The sequence below is a fragment of the Mixophyes fleayi genome, chromosome 3 (genome assembly GCF_038048845.1).
Source record: "Mixophyes fleayi isolate aMixFle1 chromosome 3, aMixFle1.hap1, whole genome shotgun sequence".
Taxonomy (NCBI): domain Eukaryota; kingdom Metazoa; phylum Chordata; class Amphibia; order Anura; family Limnodynastidae; genus Mixophyes; species Mixophyes fleayi.
Window position 1 is genome coordinate 19917569 of NC_134404.1, and position 13209 is coordinate 19930777.

Below are 13209 nucleotides of genomic sequence, written 5' to 3' on the forward strand. Positions count from 1 at the left end.
CCTAGGTCTCCAAATTAAGTATATATTGGAAACAGATTTTTAATGATAAGTCGGCTATAGAAAAGTTTCTTCCGTGAAGCAATAGAATTCCCTTGAATTGCAATTCCCTGCGCAGTACGAGATGTGTCCTGTGGCAGCCCTCCAGCCTCCTCTCTGTAGTGGATATCTGGCTTCTTTCACAATACAATCAGAAAAGCAGCCTGCGTTCCCAGCGCTCCAGGAATTTGCATCACAACAAAATTGTTTTTACCAGCCACGTGCTTGTGCCCCTCTCCCAAAGCCATTTTATCTGCTCCTTTCACAGCGAGTTTTCATTGTCAAAGCGTCTGCTAATCTGCTAATAACTGTAATGAGCCCTCAATGGACGAAAGGAGTCAAGGTGTTATCTGTCTAAACACAGATGGGATATCTATGGATGGAGATGGGGGCATAGAATGCAAACTGCCGGATACCCGTCCTTTCTATCCTAATCTCTTCACCCCCCTGTAGATTTCCTATTAAAAAATTTCCTGACCGGTTTAATGTCTTTGTTTCGAGCGCATCACATCACTTTTTTTTTATTGTTATTCCATAGTCTGTCTGCTCAGGATTGCTGAATGATGAACAACGTGGTTATGTGTCCTTTTTATGTTATATACTACAGCCCTTTGTAATATTATCATTATAATATAAAACCTCTGTCAGCGGGCAAGCTCAGGGTCCTAATTTTCTGTCCATTACTTTTTGCTCTCCAATAGTATATCAATTATAAATAAATTACCTGTGAATTACTTCCAGCTAATAAATATTTTTAAAAAATCTAATTTAATGGCAGAACAAAGCACAAAACTGCAGTTCTATACGTAAGAGAAATGTACATGTGATTGTTTCTAAAATCTAGCTTTGCATAACATTCAGATTAAAGCAAACACATCATTTTTTTTACTAATGCAATTGCTTTTATAAACACTATATGCAAATCCCTAATTACTCCAGCATATCATTTATAAAATAGTCTTTAAGATTACATCTATGAAATAGGAAGGAATGTTAAATCTATTTCAACAAATCCCTCTTAATTGCAGCCAACCCAAAAAAAAAAAATCTCAAATTCCACAAAAAAAGATATAATGCTAAACTTTTCGTAAGAGTTTAAACAAAAGAAGCCGGTTCATTGTTTAAAATAACTGTCTCCATTCCTTTGAGTCATACACAGACACACAATATCCAAGAAACCCCACAGATGTCTAGATGCATAGATCAGATCAAAAGAGAATTATATAAAGACGCTGTACATATATCTTATCATAGCATGCAGAAGTATGTCTCTGATTCACCTGTTCTGTACAAGGTTTTGAGAAGAAGCATGAACATTGCACAAACAAGAATCTACAAGGATCTCCTATTGTTGGAAAATAAAATTAGAGCAGGTGGACAGCAGTGTGTGCTGTATAAAATATGCAGGATTCACAAAGCTCTTCTGTAGAGATAGTGCAAAGTCAGTCTTACCTCTGAATGTTTCCAGTAGTCGGACCTCTCCTGATATGTGGTTGCTTCACTGTACACTGTGATATATTTATACACATAGACTCCCCCACCTCTCAGGCACTCACATTGCTAGTGTGTGTATCCACCCCCTCACGCTTCCTGAAGCACCAACACTGTTCCACCTACCTCTCCCTAGCTGTAAGTAAAAACAACGTCCCTGCGACCCTTCACTGAAAGTTTTCAGCATGGTCAGTGATCCCCACTAGAAAGTGGTGCAATGCCCGCCTTTCTCTATGGCATTGTTGAAGCCCTCGGAGATGTTGTTCTGTACATTAGGCAATTAGTCACATCTCCCAAGAGGGCAATGCCTCAATTCTCCGTGCACCAATACCCCACTAAAACATGAATGGATTGGAGAGAAAGAGCACATGAATAGAGAAGGAAACATTGCTTCGTTCAATTGGGAAATTGAAAGAAAACTCAGCAACGTGCAGAGAGAGGTCCAATATTGACCGAGTACTCAGCCTGCTCGTTTCTTGTATTTAAACAGGAAATTGGGACATGCCGATGTGACATCTAGTTTATTCCATTCGAAAAAGCCACCCCCTTTGGTTGCAAGTGGAGTAAAACAATGACATGGACTTATTCCATCTAATTTTGTTTGCCTAGGAAAACAGGTCTTCCACATCAAGCGTCTGCAATGGGTTAAATTGGGACCATCTTAATACATCAGGACATGGGGGGAGCCTTTGTTGCAGTAGACAATCTAAGGGCCTGATTCAGGTCCGGATGAAAGTAGCCTTATCTTGCATGAATTAGCTTTGCGCATTCCCAGAAAAGTGACTTACGCCAGTGACCGCAATTGCATGCAAGTCATGTCTGAATGCAAATGACACGTTAAGAGAGACAGAAAAGGGGAGGGATGAGGCGGACTAACATGAGCCATGTACAGTAACGGTATTCTGAGTCAGACGCGGCCGATGCAAGTCCTGTGTTTCTCGTAAGTATGCTTGATGTCAGACGTATAATTTGTACCCGCTACAGGACAGGTGTAAATGGGACTACGCTCTGTGCTCTTTTTTTACAATGCAACGTACATGAAAGTTCAGGCCCTAAGTGTTTGCTAGGTGTCTATGGCAGGGAGAGATATTGGTCTTGCATGAGCTTTGCAAGATGGTTAATGGTGACGTCATTGACCTAACCTTAGTCTACGATGCCGGATACTCCCTCTCAGATCCCATGTGAAGGCCAGATTAGGTAAGAAGAGTATCAGAATGCGGAACAGAGAATCAGTTCCAGAGAAGACTCAGAATGTGGAACAGTATAAACAGTACAGTGTGGCAGCTGTTTTCGTGCTAGTCTTTGGCCTACTTTTTTCTGCCACCCTGTGTCCAAGTCTACCAGGAGTCTCTCTTCAGAAACCAAGGTCTTATTGCCTGCCTACTATGCACGTACAGATTATCGTTTAATTTGGCCACCCAAGTGGGTGATCGAGCAAATACCACATTTATTGGCGTTTACCCACTGTCACCCTTTTGCTCATGCAAAATCTGGACTGTACAGCCATATTATGGTCTGCTGGGGCTGGTAAGTTTAGCCAGAAACATTTGGGGGTCTTCTCTTCTGTGACTGTCCCCCTATTAATGGTCTGTTGTGTTCCTTATTGATCTGTTCAGTTTCGACTCTTTCTTTCTGTACACAGATATGGGTGCAGTTTACCATGTTCCAGGTTGACCACCCGGTTGTAGGATCAGTCTCTCCCACTTCCAGACCGTGTGGGTCAAAGTAGGTGACCAAAACTCCCAGTAATGAAAGTACGATAAGGATCTAACATGCATGAGGCAGGTGAAGTGATGCACAGAAACAAATGAAAGGATTAATGGGTGGCAGGTAATTGGGTGGTACATGGTGGTTCATAAAAAACTTTTCTGAGTGCAAATAAATTACTTTGAAGTTCCAGGACAAATCACATTTGCTTGTATTAGTACAATGTACACAATTTATGAGTGAGTCACATTCACAGATCATCATACAGTCTTAATCTATTAACCTACCCTTATTGAGGCTCACTGTGAGATATTAAGTTCACTTGTCCCACGAGCTGACACTCGCCTGCTGCATAGCAAGTATTCTCCCATCACTCTTCTCCTCCAGCACTGAAGCTTTCTTCCAACTAAGTGTTAACTGCAAACTCCACTGTTAGGGCTCTCACATTAATGTCTCTTAGCTGGAATGGTTAATCACATGGATAGTGGATACTTGGGGTCACACTTCTACACTCACATAACTTTCTCGTTGCACTCTCATATGTCAAGTTCAACTGCAGCTCCTGTATAACTAACTTTGTCTCTAAACCTTGCCTACATTTCCTCTAGCTTACACCCGCATTGTAAACATCTGACTCTCATGTTAGCTGCACTCTGAGCTCTCCTGGTTTTATAGTTGACACCTGCTCTGCCGTAAAACTGAACATGACTCTTTGTCCTAACTCTGGAACCTCATATGTTATTTTCTCTCTAATTCTTCATTACCTGCTCTCTTTAAAGCCTCCCCCTGCTTGAAGTCACTCACACTTACGCCACACGGGGGCGTTACAAGCAGATTACTTCAAAGCCGAAGATGCTACCATATGGCATGAATATAATGTTATAATATATATATATATATAGCAGGTGAAATAAGTATTGGACCCCTCCACAATTTTCTCAGTAAATATATATTTAATGTGACTGTTATAATGAAATTTACACCAAATGCCAGCAACAACTCTTGCAATCCCCACATGGAAAGAGATCAAACCATAGATCCACAACCTAAGTTTTGTGTAATAATGTGAAATGATGCTGGGATAAAGTATTGAACACATGAAGAAAGGGAGGTGCAAAAAGGCATGGAGAGCCAAGACACCAGCTGAACTCTATCAGTAATTAGAAATCAATCCTGCCACCTGGTTCAGCCACAACTGATGGCCTATAAAAAGGTGTCTCATTACGAAGGAGTCACACCGCTGTGTGTGTATATATATAAAATAAAACAAATGGGGAGGGGCGCCACATAGTATAATACTGTATATATTAAAAATACAGAAGATGTGCCAAGAATAAGAAACTCAATCAACCATATGGGTGAAAAGAGGAGACATTTTTATACATTCAAACAGCAAGGGTGAATGTAAAAAGATCAAGAACACACTGGAACTCCTGCACCTCACCAATATAGAATGTGCGTACCAGATATAAGTTCTTTAAAGCTTATCTGTATAGGTGATGTTGATTCTTCACATAGGGTACACTCTATTTCCACCCTTCAGGCATACGCTGGGCAGGAGTCATAAATAGTGCTTCTGGAGTCCAGGAGTGGTACTCAGTAATAACCCGATTATCTGTAGTTCTCTGGTCGCCTTGGTAGCAGAGTGGAGTAGGGTAGCTCCTTCTGCACTCCCTTGTGTGGATTCTCCCTTTGCTGCAGACCAAACCCAATCCGATGACTCCAGGGAATAAGCGATAATTAGTCTGATATATTAAAATGAACAAAATGTGTTTTTTTTTATATCACCTCAATGCTTTCCGTTTCTTGCAGAGGAACTACTCCTGGACTCCAGAAGCACTATTTATGACTCCTGCCCAGCGTATGCCTGAAGGGTGGAAATAGAGTGTACCCTATGTGAAGAATCAACATCACCTATACAGATAAGCTTTAAAGAACTTATATCTGGTACGCACATTCTATATTAGTGAGGTGCAGGAGTTCCAGTGTGTTCTAGATCTTTTTACATTCACCCTTGCTGTTTGAATGTATAAAAATGTCTCCTCTTTTCACCCATATGGTTGATTGAGTTTCTTATTCTTGGCACATCTTCTGTATTTTTAATATATACAGTATTATACTATGTGGCGCCCCTCCCCATTTGTTTTATTATAGATTATTCCAGGTCACCATCTGGCTTTGTGGGAATAGTGGCTGCCTCCTGAACATAGGAAATCCTATGTCCAACTTGAACTCTAATTGAACTTTCTAGGTCTAATTGGAGTTACGCGCTGTACTATCTATTTTTTAATATTATATATATATCTAATATATAAAAGCCTAGCGGCGTGTGTTAGTGTGTGTCTGTGGAAAAAACTATTGGGTGACAGAGTGCTCGAGCTGCAGCGCCACCTGCTGGGCGGAGTTATATACTACACTGACCTACTAAATTCTTAGCATTATCTTCTAATATATAAAAGCCTAGCGGCGTGTGTTAGTGTGTGTGTGTGTGTGTGTGGAAAAAACTATTTTCTCAGAAAGGGCTCATCCAATTGACCTGAAATTTGGTATACTGACATTATTTGACAAAAAAAATTATAATAGTGAAGTCAGTTAACTTCCATTATCCCCCCTTCCCCCCATGGGAGGGGTAGTAAAGGCTAAATTTACGAGTTGAGGGCTCAAACTCATTTTCGTGAGGTAATTTTACCTCATGAACACACATGCTGTGTTAGTGTGTGTGTGTGTGTGTGTGTGTGTGTGTGTGTGTGGAAAAAACTACCGGGGTGACAGAGTGCTCAAGCTGCAGCGCCACCTGCTGGGCAGAGTTCTATACTACACTGACCTACTAAATTCTTAGCATTATCTAATATATAAAAGCCTAGCGGCGTGTGTGTGTGTGGCGATGAAGATGACAAGAACCTTTTTAACACCTTAAGTAGCTTGATTTGACTAGAATGCATGAGTATCATGCATGGGTTAACTTGTATATATATATATATATATATATATGTATATACATCTATATCGAAAAGGTTCAGGGGTGGTAACAACCTCATTAGTATCTAATGAGCTTTTCATATCAAGGACCATGGAGTCAACAATTGTGAATGGAAGAAAGTTGGTTTCACTATCAGCAGGGGAAGGATTCTTTATTGTAAGAGTGGTTAAGCTTTGAAATTCTTTAGACTTAAACAAGATGAATTGTATGCCTTTCTTACAAGGAATAGTATCTGTAACTATAATTACTAGAAGACGAAATGGGGATAATTAATCAAGGGCATTTTTCTGATTGCCATTTTTGGGGTCAGGAAGGAATTAGCTAGTTGTCACACTTGCCATTTGCCTACACAAATTATTGGTGCAAAGCAGTAAGTAGTACAAATAGGTTGTTTAAGCTTATCTTACTCTGTGCTTGACATATTAAATTATTGTTGTTTTTTTTTTTTAATATGTAGCAGTCACCAAAGCCATATAACATCATTTTGATTATCTGTACCTATTAAATTGACTCAAAAGTTTGAGCTTTCCCTGAGGAAATCTTTAATGTCAATGTTACTAATTGTTAAATACATAATGTATGGCTGTTGTAACGAGATGACAAGTCATTCAAGACAATAGTTGTTGAAAAGGTAAAACCGACTAACGTGAAGCTCTAATGAGACGCAGGATGAGTTTAATAACAAAGAGCAAGAGAGGGAAGCAGAGTATTTTGGGGGGTTTTGGGCCAAGGAAACAGAAACATGATGTGCTTAGACATGACATAAGTCCATCTCAGTATGAAATATATACAGACAAGTCTATGCACTTTTCTATATGCATATAAAGGTATGCTCAGCGCAAAGTAAGTTCAACGTTGAAAACGGAGATTCACATTTTCTACTTAAAGCAGGATAGTAAATGTTGGCAATGAAAATATTGACAGTCAGACTGTTGACACCATACTGTTGACAGTCAGAATGTCAACACAGTTAAAAGGTCGACATCCAGAATGTCGACATGTTCATTATGTCAACAGGGTTAAAATGTTGACATTGTGAATGTCGACATTTTGTAAAGTCGATGGTCACAATGTCGAAATAAAGGGTTAGATTTAAAGTGGCAATGCCACCATTCCTTAATGCCACTGCCGCTACTACCGCTGGCAATACAGTAATAAAAAAATGGAACTCAATTTAAGAAAATAAAATGTCTGCCCCCCCCCCCCCAAGTAGATTAACCAACCCTAGTGCTGCCAGCCTAGACTGGTAGTAGCAAAATCGGGGGGCTAAGAAGCGTGGGTCCCCCATATTTTACTATTACCAGCACTAGGCTTTGCCAGCAGGGGCAGGTGGCACTATAGAAGGGAAACCTGCATTGTGGGGTCCCCCTGCCATAATGTCACACAAGACCCAGGTTCAGCAGCATGGGGCTGGATTCCATATGGAGATGGGGTCCGCAAAAATAAATGTGCACCCCCCTCACCATACGCTTTTCCCTCATCCCTGGGCGGTAGGTGGCAATGAAATTTTTTTAATAGTACTAAACAATTTTGGCCCTGGTGCAGTACAGATTTCATCATGTCCATGCTGCTGTTAACTTTTTGGGCATGATGACACAGTAGTACTACAAGCACCAGCATATCCATGGATGCCTGGGGAACCACAAGTGCCAGCATACTCTGTCACTCAGGGCCTGCTGGGACCTGTGGTGAACCAAGAAAAAATGTAAATAAGACACAAACACCATTTTAAACATTACTTTAATTGAAATAAATAAAAACACCCTCTGTATTACTCACCTACATCCAAGGACTTTATTTGTAATGCATCCAATTCTCCCTGCTTGGCAAAAAAATAAACAAAAATCCATTCAATGATCCCTGCTTGGAAAAAAACAAACCAAGAAAACAAAATACATCCACGAGATTCTTTCTTGGCAATAAAAACAAACCCTTTAGGACGACACAAAACTAGCTCTCTCTGAAGACCTATTGGCACTAGAGCTATTTATAATATGGGGATTTTCCATGACCTAAGTATTGTAATTCTAAATAGCCCTAACCCCATAATTAATTCTTTATGCGCCAGGAGCTCTTCAGAGATGGGCTAGTTTTGCATTGTCCTAAAGTTCTTTTTCTTCCAAGCAAGGATCTAGTGGTTGTATTTTAGGAACTTATTGTCTTGACCCCATGTTGCTGGCGGTAATGCCGGTGGCGGCATTGTGGAATGTTGGCATTTTTCATTTTCCCTTGCTTCTATTTTCAAGCTGCTATCAATGACTTATGATTCTGGACTACCATGGCAACCACAGTCACATGGCACATGATGTAGTGAGCAGAGAGGCTCTGGAAAGCAGGCCAGAGTTCTGTCTGTACTATGATGCACACCCCCCCCCTTCCATCACATGACATGCTATTAGCAGGGAGCCTCTGTACTTAAAGAAAAAAATCTATACTGGGTTGCTGTTTTAGTCTGTTTGTTGTAAGTATCACCCTTTTTCTCCCCTGTCATGACACAGTGGGTGATTTTTCCTGTGTTATAACATGGCTTAGTATAAATTAATAAAATTTACATAACACCTTCAATTTTTATCATTCAAAATTGGACCTTCTGAAGTTATTAATTTTGCATAATGAAGCAGGTATTCATTCTCTATGTCATACAATAGTTTTCAGCATGCTTAAAGGAACTATTTCTCAAAAAAGAAATCCCACTTAGGGCAGCTATAGCCCTAAAATTAGTTGTGAGTCAGATATTCCAAAGGAGGAGATTCTCAAGATCGTTACATATAAGATTCTTCTGAATAATCAAAATCAGAAGAGGTTTGTTGGACCATAAAGGAAACACTAGCGCCTGTACTTTGTCATATGGGCAGTTTGCAATGAGGGGATGAATCAGTGCAATTACCAACTCTCCTATTATCTACTTATGTGTATTCAAAATTAAAGGTTTGTTCAAGAAGTGGATTTATATCCAGACGGCATTCTCTATTTAAGTTAGATCTACATTTTATGCATGAAAGTAACATGGGGTTAAACTTTTTGTCAATTGGGAAAAAGTATCATTAGAGGTGGTAAAACAAGTTAATATACAAGTGCAAATAATAGATGTATAATCTGTGAATGCTAATGCCAATAACATGCTCCCTACTGTTAGTTGTTATCGAGAGAAGTCACCTGTATAATAGCTGTTGGCTTGTGGTCTTAGGTCTTTATATGGTCACTGACCCCAATGGTAACTTATAATATCCTTATTAGTTACAGTAGGGAATACATTATTTCATATATAATATCCTGGATGTAAAATCTTTGCTGAGCTCCGATGTCATCACTTATTCATTAGAAAAACTTGTGCATAAGGAATAACTCAGCCCCTACTGTAAATAATTATGGATATTTCAGGTCACCCTGGGTTTTTTGTAACTCGTCTAAAAACATTTATCCGGTGGCCTTGTGTCTTTATATGCTCAAGGCTCTCCTTGATCATTTATAATATCCTATATATACAGTTACAGTAGGGGAAACATTATCCCATATATAAGTTATATAAATAGGCTTAATCAGGAGTGTCCAGAGCTTTTGTACATGGGGACCCGCAGACCGCAACTTGGACGCGGCCGATAGCTGCATACCCGTCCCAAAGTGCAACTCATCCTCCTGCCTCTCAGCGCTACCTAACCTGATCAGTTCCCCAACCGTTCATTGGTCAGAACACAGAAGAAGGGGCAGGGCCAGTCCTGCTATTACATGTTATTAAGACAACCTCAAGAATGATAGTTGGAAAGATAACAGAGGGCGGGGATTAGCCCGAGGTAACATAAACGCTGAGGGGGCAGGTAGAAGAAAGTACCAGTATAGCAAGAGTTAACTCCACTGGGGGGCAGGGGAAAGCCAATCAGTAGGAATGTAGGGGGCAGGATTACAGGAATGTAGTGGGGGAAGCAGGATAAGGTACAGGTACCAGCAGTCAGCTTCCCCTTTCATTGTCTGGAGAGTTTTAGTAGTGAGTCCTTCGTCTTCCCTGCTCTGCTGACCTGGTGAGAGTTTTTTGGGTGAGCGTCTGGCCTTCTCTGCTGTCCTAGTGAGTATTTTGTAATGCTGTTGTTTTGTAGTATATTGTTTTATAATTGTATTTGTGTTCCTCTCATGTGTCCCCCTGCTTTCTGCTCATTACTAGCTGCATTTTCCTGCATATTCCTGCATCTTTTCTCTCTGCTATTCCCTGATTTTCTACCTTTTCCTTGCTGCTTCCTTTCCGCTTCTTTTGTCCTCTATTTGTCCCCTGTTCTCTGTGTCGTTTGTTGTTCCATCCCTTCAGTCCCCTGTTCCCTGGGTTTTTGTTTTTTTATTGTCCCATTGCCCTCGCTATATCCCCCTTCTCCGCCGTCCTCATATACCCCATGTACCCAGCCGACCCCCCCCCTCCTTCGTGTTGTGTCCTGTTTCTCTTTAAGTCCCCTTATTTGTTCCATTCCTCCTGTCCCCTGTTCGCTGTGCCTTTTATTGTGACTGTCCTTTGTTCCCTGTTTCCTGTGTCCCCTTTGCTGCATTCCTTTGGTCCCCTGCCTCTATGTCTGTTATCGTGCCATTCCTTTGTCCCCCGTTTTCAGCGCTTCTTTGTTCCATCTTTTTCTCTCCCCCCCTCCCCGTTGATGTTTGCCCGCCTTATGCCTCCATCGCTATTTTCCGGCCCCCTCCCTTACCTAGCTGTACCTTTCTCCGCTGGTTCAGCCTTATTCTCCTCGTGCCCAGCCATGTGCCAGCGCTTCCAGGCCCGCATACCCCCCTCAGCCCGATTATCTGACACACACGCCGCATCTATGGCGGCCAGTAATCGGCGCATGCGCGGTAGCGTGGGTGCCTCCGGCCGCGCATGAGCAGACGGAAGTGGGATCAGCGGTGGCCATATTAGATGCGAGAGCCCGCAGCCTTCCCCGCTGCCACCAATGATTATGGCCAAGCGTTGGCAAAGAGCACCAGTCTGCTGCCACGGGAGGAGAGAGGGGAACAACGGGACATGTGGGGAACAGTGTTTGTGCTCAGGCGCACAGGGTCCGGCCCGCACATGCGCAGTTAGAGCCAGGGGCCGCGGCGGCCATTTTAAATAAGGGCTACATTGTATCTGACAAACCTGAGACTCTGCAGGGTATAAATGAAAAAAAAAATAAAAAAAAAATGAGCTTTAGTATTGTTTTGATGTCTTGTTGGTAGGTCCCCTGTAATGTCCACCGCCCCTGTGTGCAGGTTTAAAACAATTATCCCCTTTTTATAAATGGGCATCACAGATAATTAAGCACTACCGGGATATTGCTTGGCGGGGTTTAAGCCTTAACCTGGATTCCTTTTCATACTCAACCTGAGGGGTACCTAAGTTAAATGAAGTGTAACCCCAACCCCTCCCCCCCATAAGCAGTTGGCCTCCAACGGTGGCCCCCAATCCTCCATGCCCGGCAGTCGCTGTTTTTACCTCCCATACAGCCGGGAACTCCTCTTCCTCCCTACAGAGACATTATACCCCCCCCTCCCTGCTCCTTTCACCTCTACAATTTTGCACCCACCCTCCTTCCTCAGTGTTCAATCCCCCTTCCTTCCTCTTTAACCCCCCCCCCCCCCCACACCCCTCTGCCTATGCTCCCTATGTTTCCGTTCCTACCTGTCCCAATATTTACAGTTTAACCACAGGTGCCTTTGCTTCCACAGTTTCCATTGCTTCCGTTCTCTCAGGGTCGGATGACACGCAGATATCCGCATTTGCCCCGTCAGCGGCATTAGGTTCTCGGAACGTGCAGAGAGTGGCCGGAGGGCCTGGTGCAGGGCAGGGTCACACGTCCTCCCTGACGGGTTCTCAGGGCACCCCCCCTGCACGGTCATCTTAAAGGTAGTTAATCCCACCCAGCAAGCTGGTGCGATTATGGCTCTTGAGCCCAGATTACTAGAGCATAATTCGTAACGGTCATTGCATGCAGGGGCCTCGGTTCCTGGTCCAGGAAGCTCTCTTTCTGTTTCCTCCTCTGCAGGTCGGACCAGACATACGTCATCAGGCCGGGGGTCCAGGCGCGCTTTTTATGCGGAAGTCGCCTCTACGGCCGCGGCAGGAACATCACCAGGAGGGGACGGTGATGGCCGCGAGCCAGTTGGTGAGCATGCCAGTGGGTTGTCGGGCATGAGCTCTGAGTCCGGCTCTTCTTCCTCTGATAGTGAGGAGCAGCAAGGTCCAGGAGTTTGGACACAAGGTGGATAAGGCGGCTGGAGAGAAAGTTTGAGTGGTACCCGCCGGTGAGCGGTGGTGGTGAATAACAGCCTCAGTAACAGGTTGACGGGTGATGATGTGGTGCGCTGTTCCAATACAGCCGTCCCGCGGGACATGAGAAACAGGGTGCGTGACAGATACGCACTGGCCGGTTTGTATATATGTTTGCCATTACCAACAAGGCTAAGGACGATTTGGCAGTAGCAATATCACGCTCTGGCGTGGGTAAGGAGGTTTATGGGAATTTTGCCAATTGTTTGGAGCAGGGTGCGTGACGAATACGCACGGGCCGGTTTGTATATATGTTTGCCATTACCAACATGGCTAAGGACGATTTGGCAGCAGCAATGTCACGCTCTGGCGTGGGTAAGGAGGTTTATGGGAGATTTGCCAATTGTTTGGAGCAGGGTGCGTGACAGATACGCATGGGCTAGTTTGTATATATGTTTGCCATTACCAACAAGGCTAAGGACGATTTGGCAGCAGCAATGTCACGCTCTGGCGTGGGTAAGGAGGTTGATGGGAGTTTTGCCAATTGTTTGGAGGGTTTCCTGGTGTCTGCAGCCTGTTATTCGGTGAGTAAGCCAGAGGAGCACATGAACATTATAAAACGCATTCTCTTGATACAAGGGATGTATACCCGCTCCAGAGGTAACATGTGGAGGCGTTAGGACGAGGCATTTCACAGGAAACAAGATGGTTTATTAATGATGGATTTGGTGTAAGATTATGGCAACCCCCAAACAGTTTGGCCCAGCCCTTTCGA

The 13209-nt window shown here is 42.9% G+C and overlaps 1 protein-coding gene across 1 annotated transcript in view; it reads right to left on the reverse strand.

Annotated features, from left to right (window-relative positions):
• PNOC (prepronociceptin) overlaps window positions 1–1602 on the reverse strand; it is a 100104-nt gene extending 98502 nt beyond the window's left edge. Inside the window, exon 1 of the mRNA XM_075201176.1 lies at window positions 1489–1602. The gene's annotated coding sequence lies outside the window, so the exon portion shown is untranslated. The remainder of the gene's footprint in view (window positions 1–1488) is intronic.
• Window positions 1603–13209: the final 11607 nt, after the last annotated feature.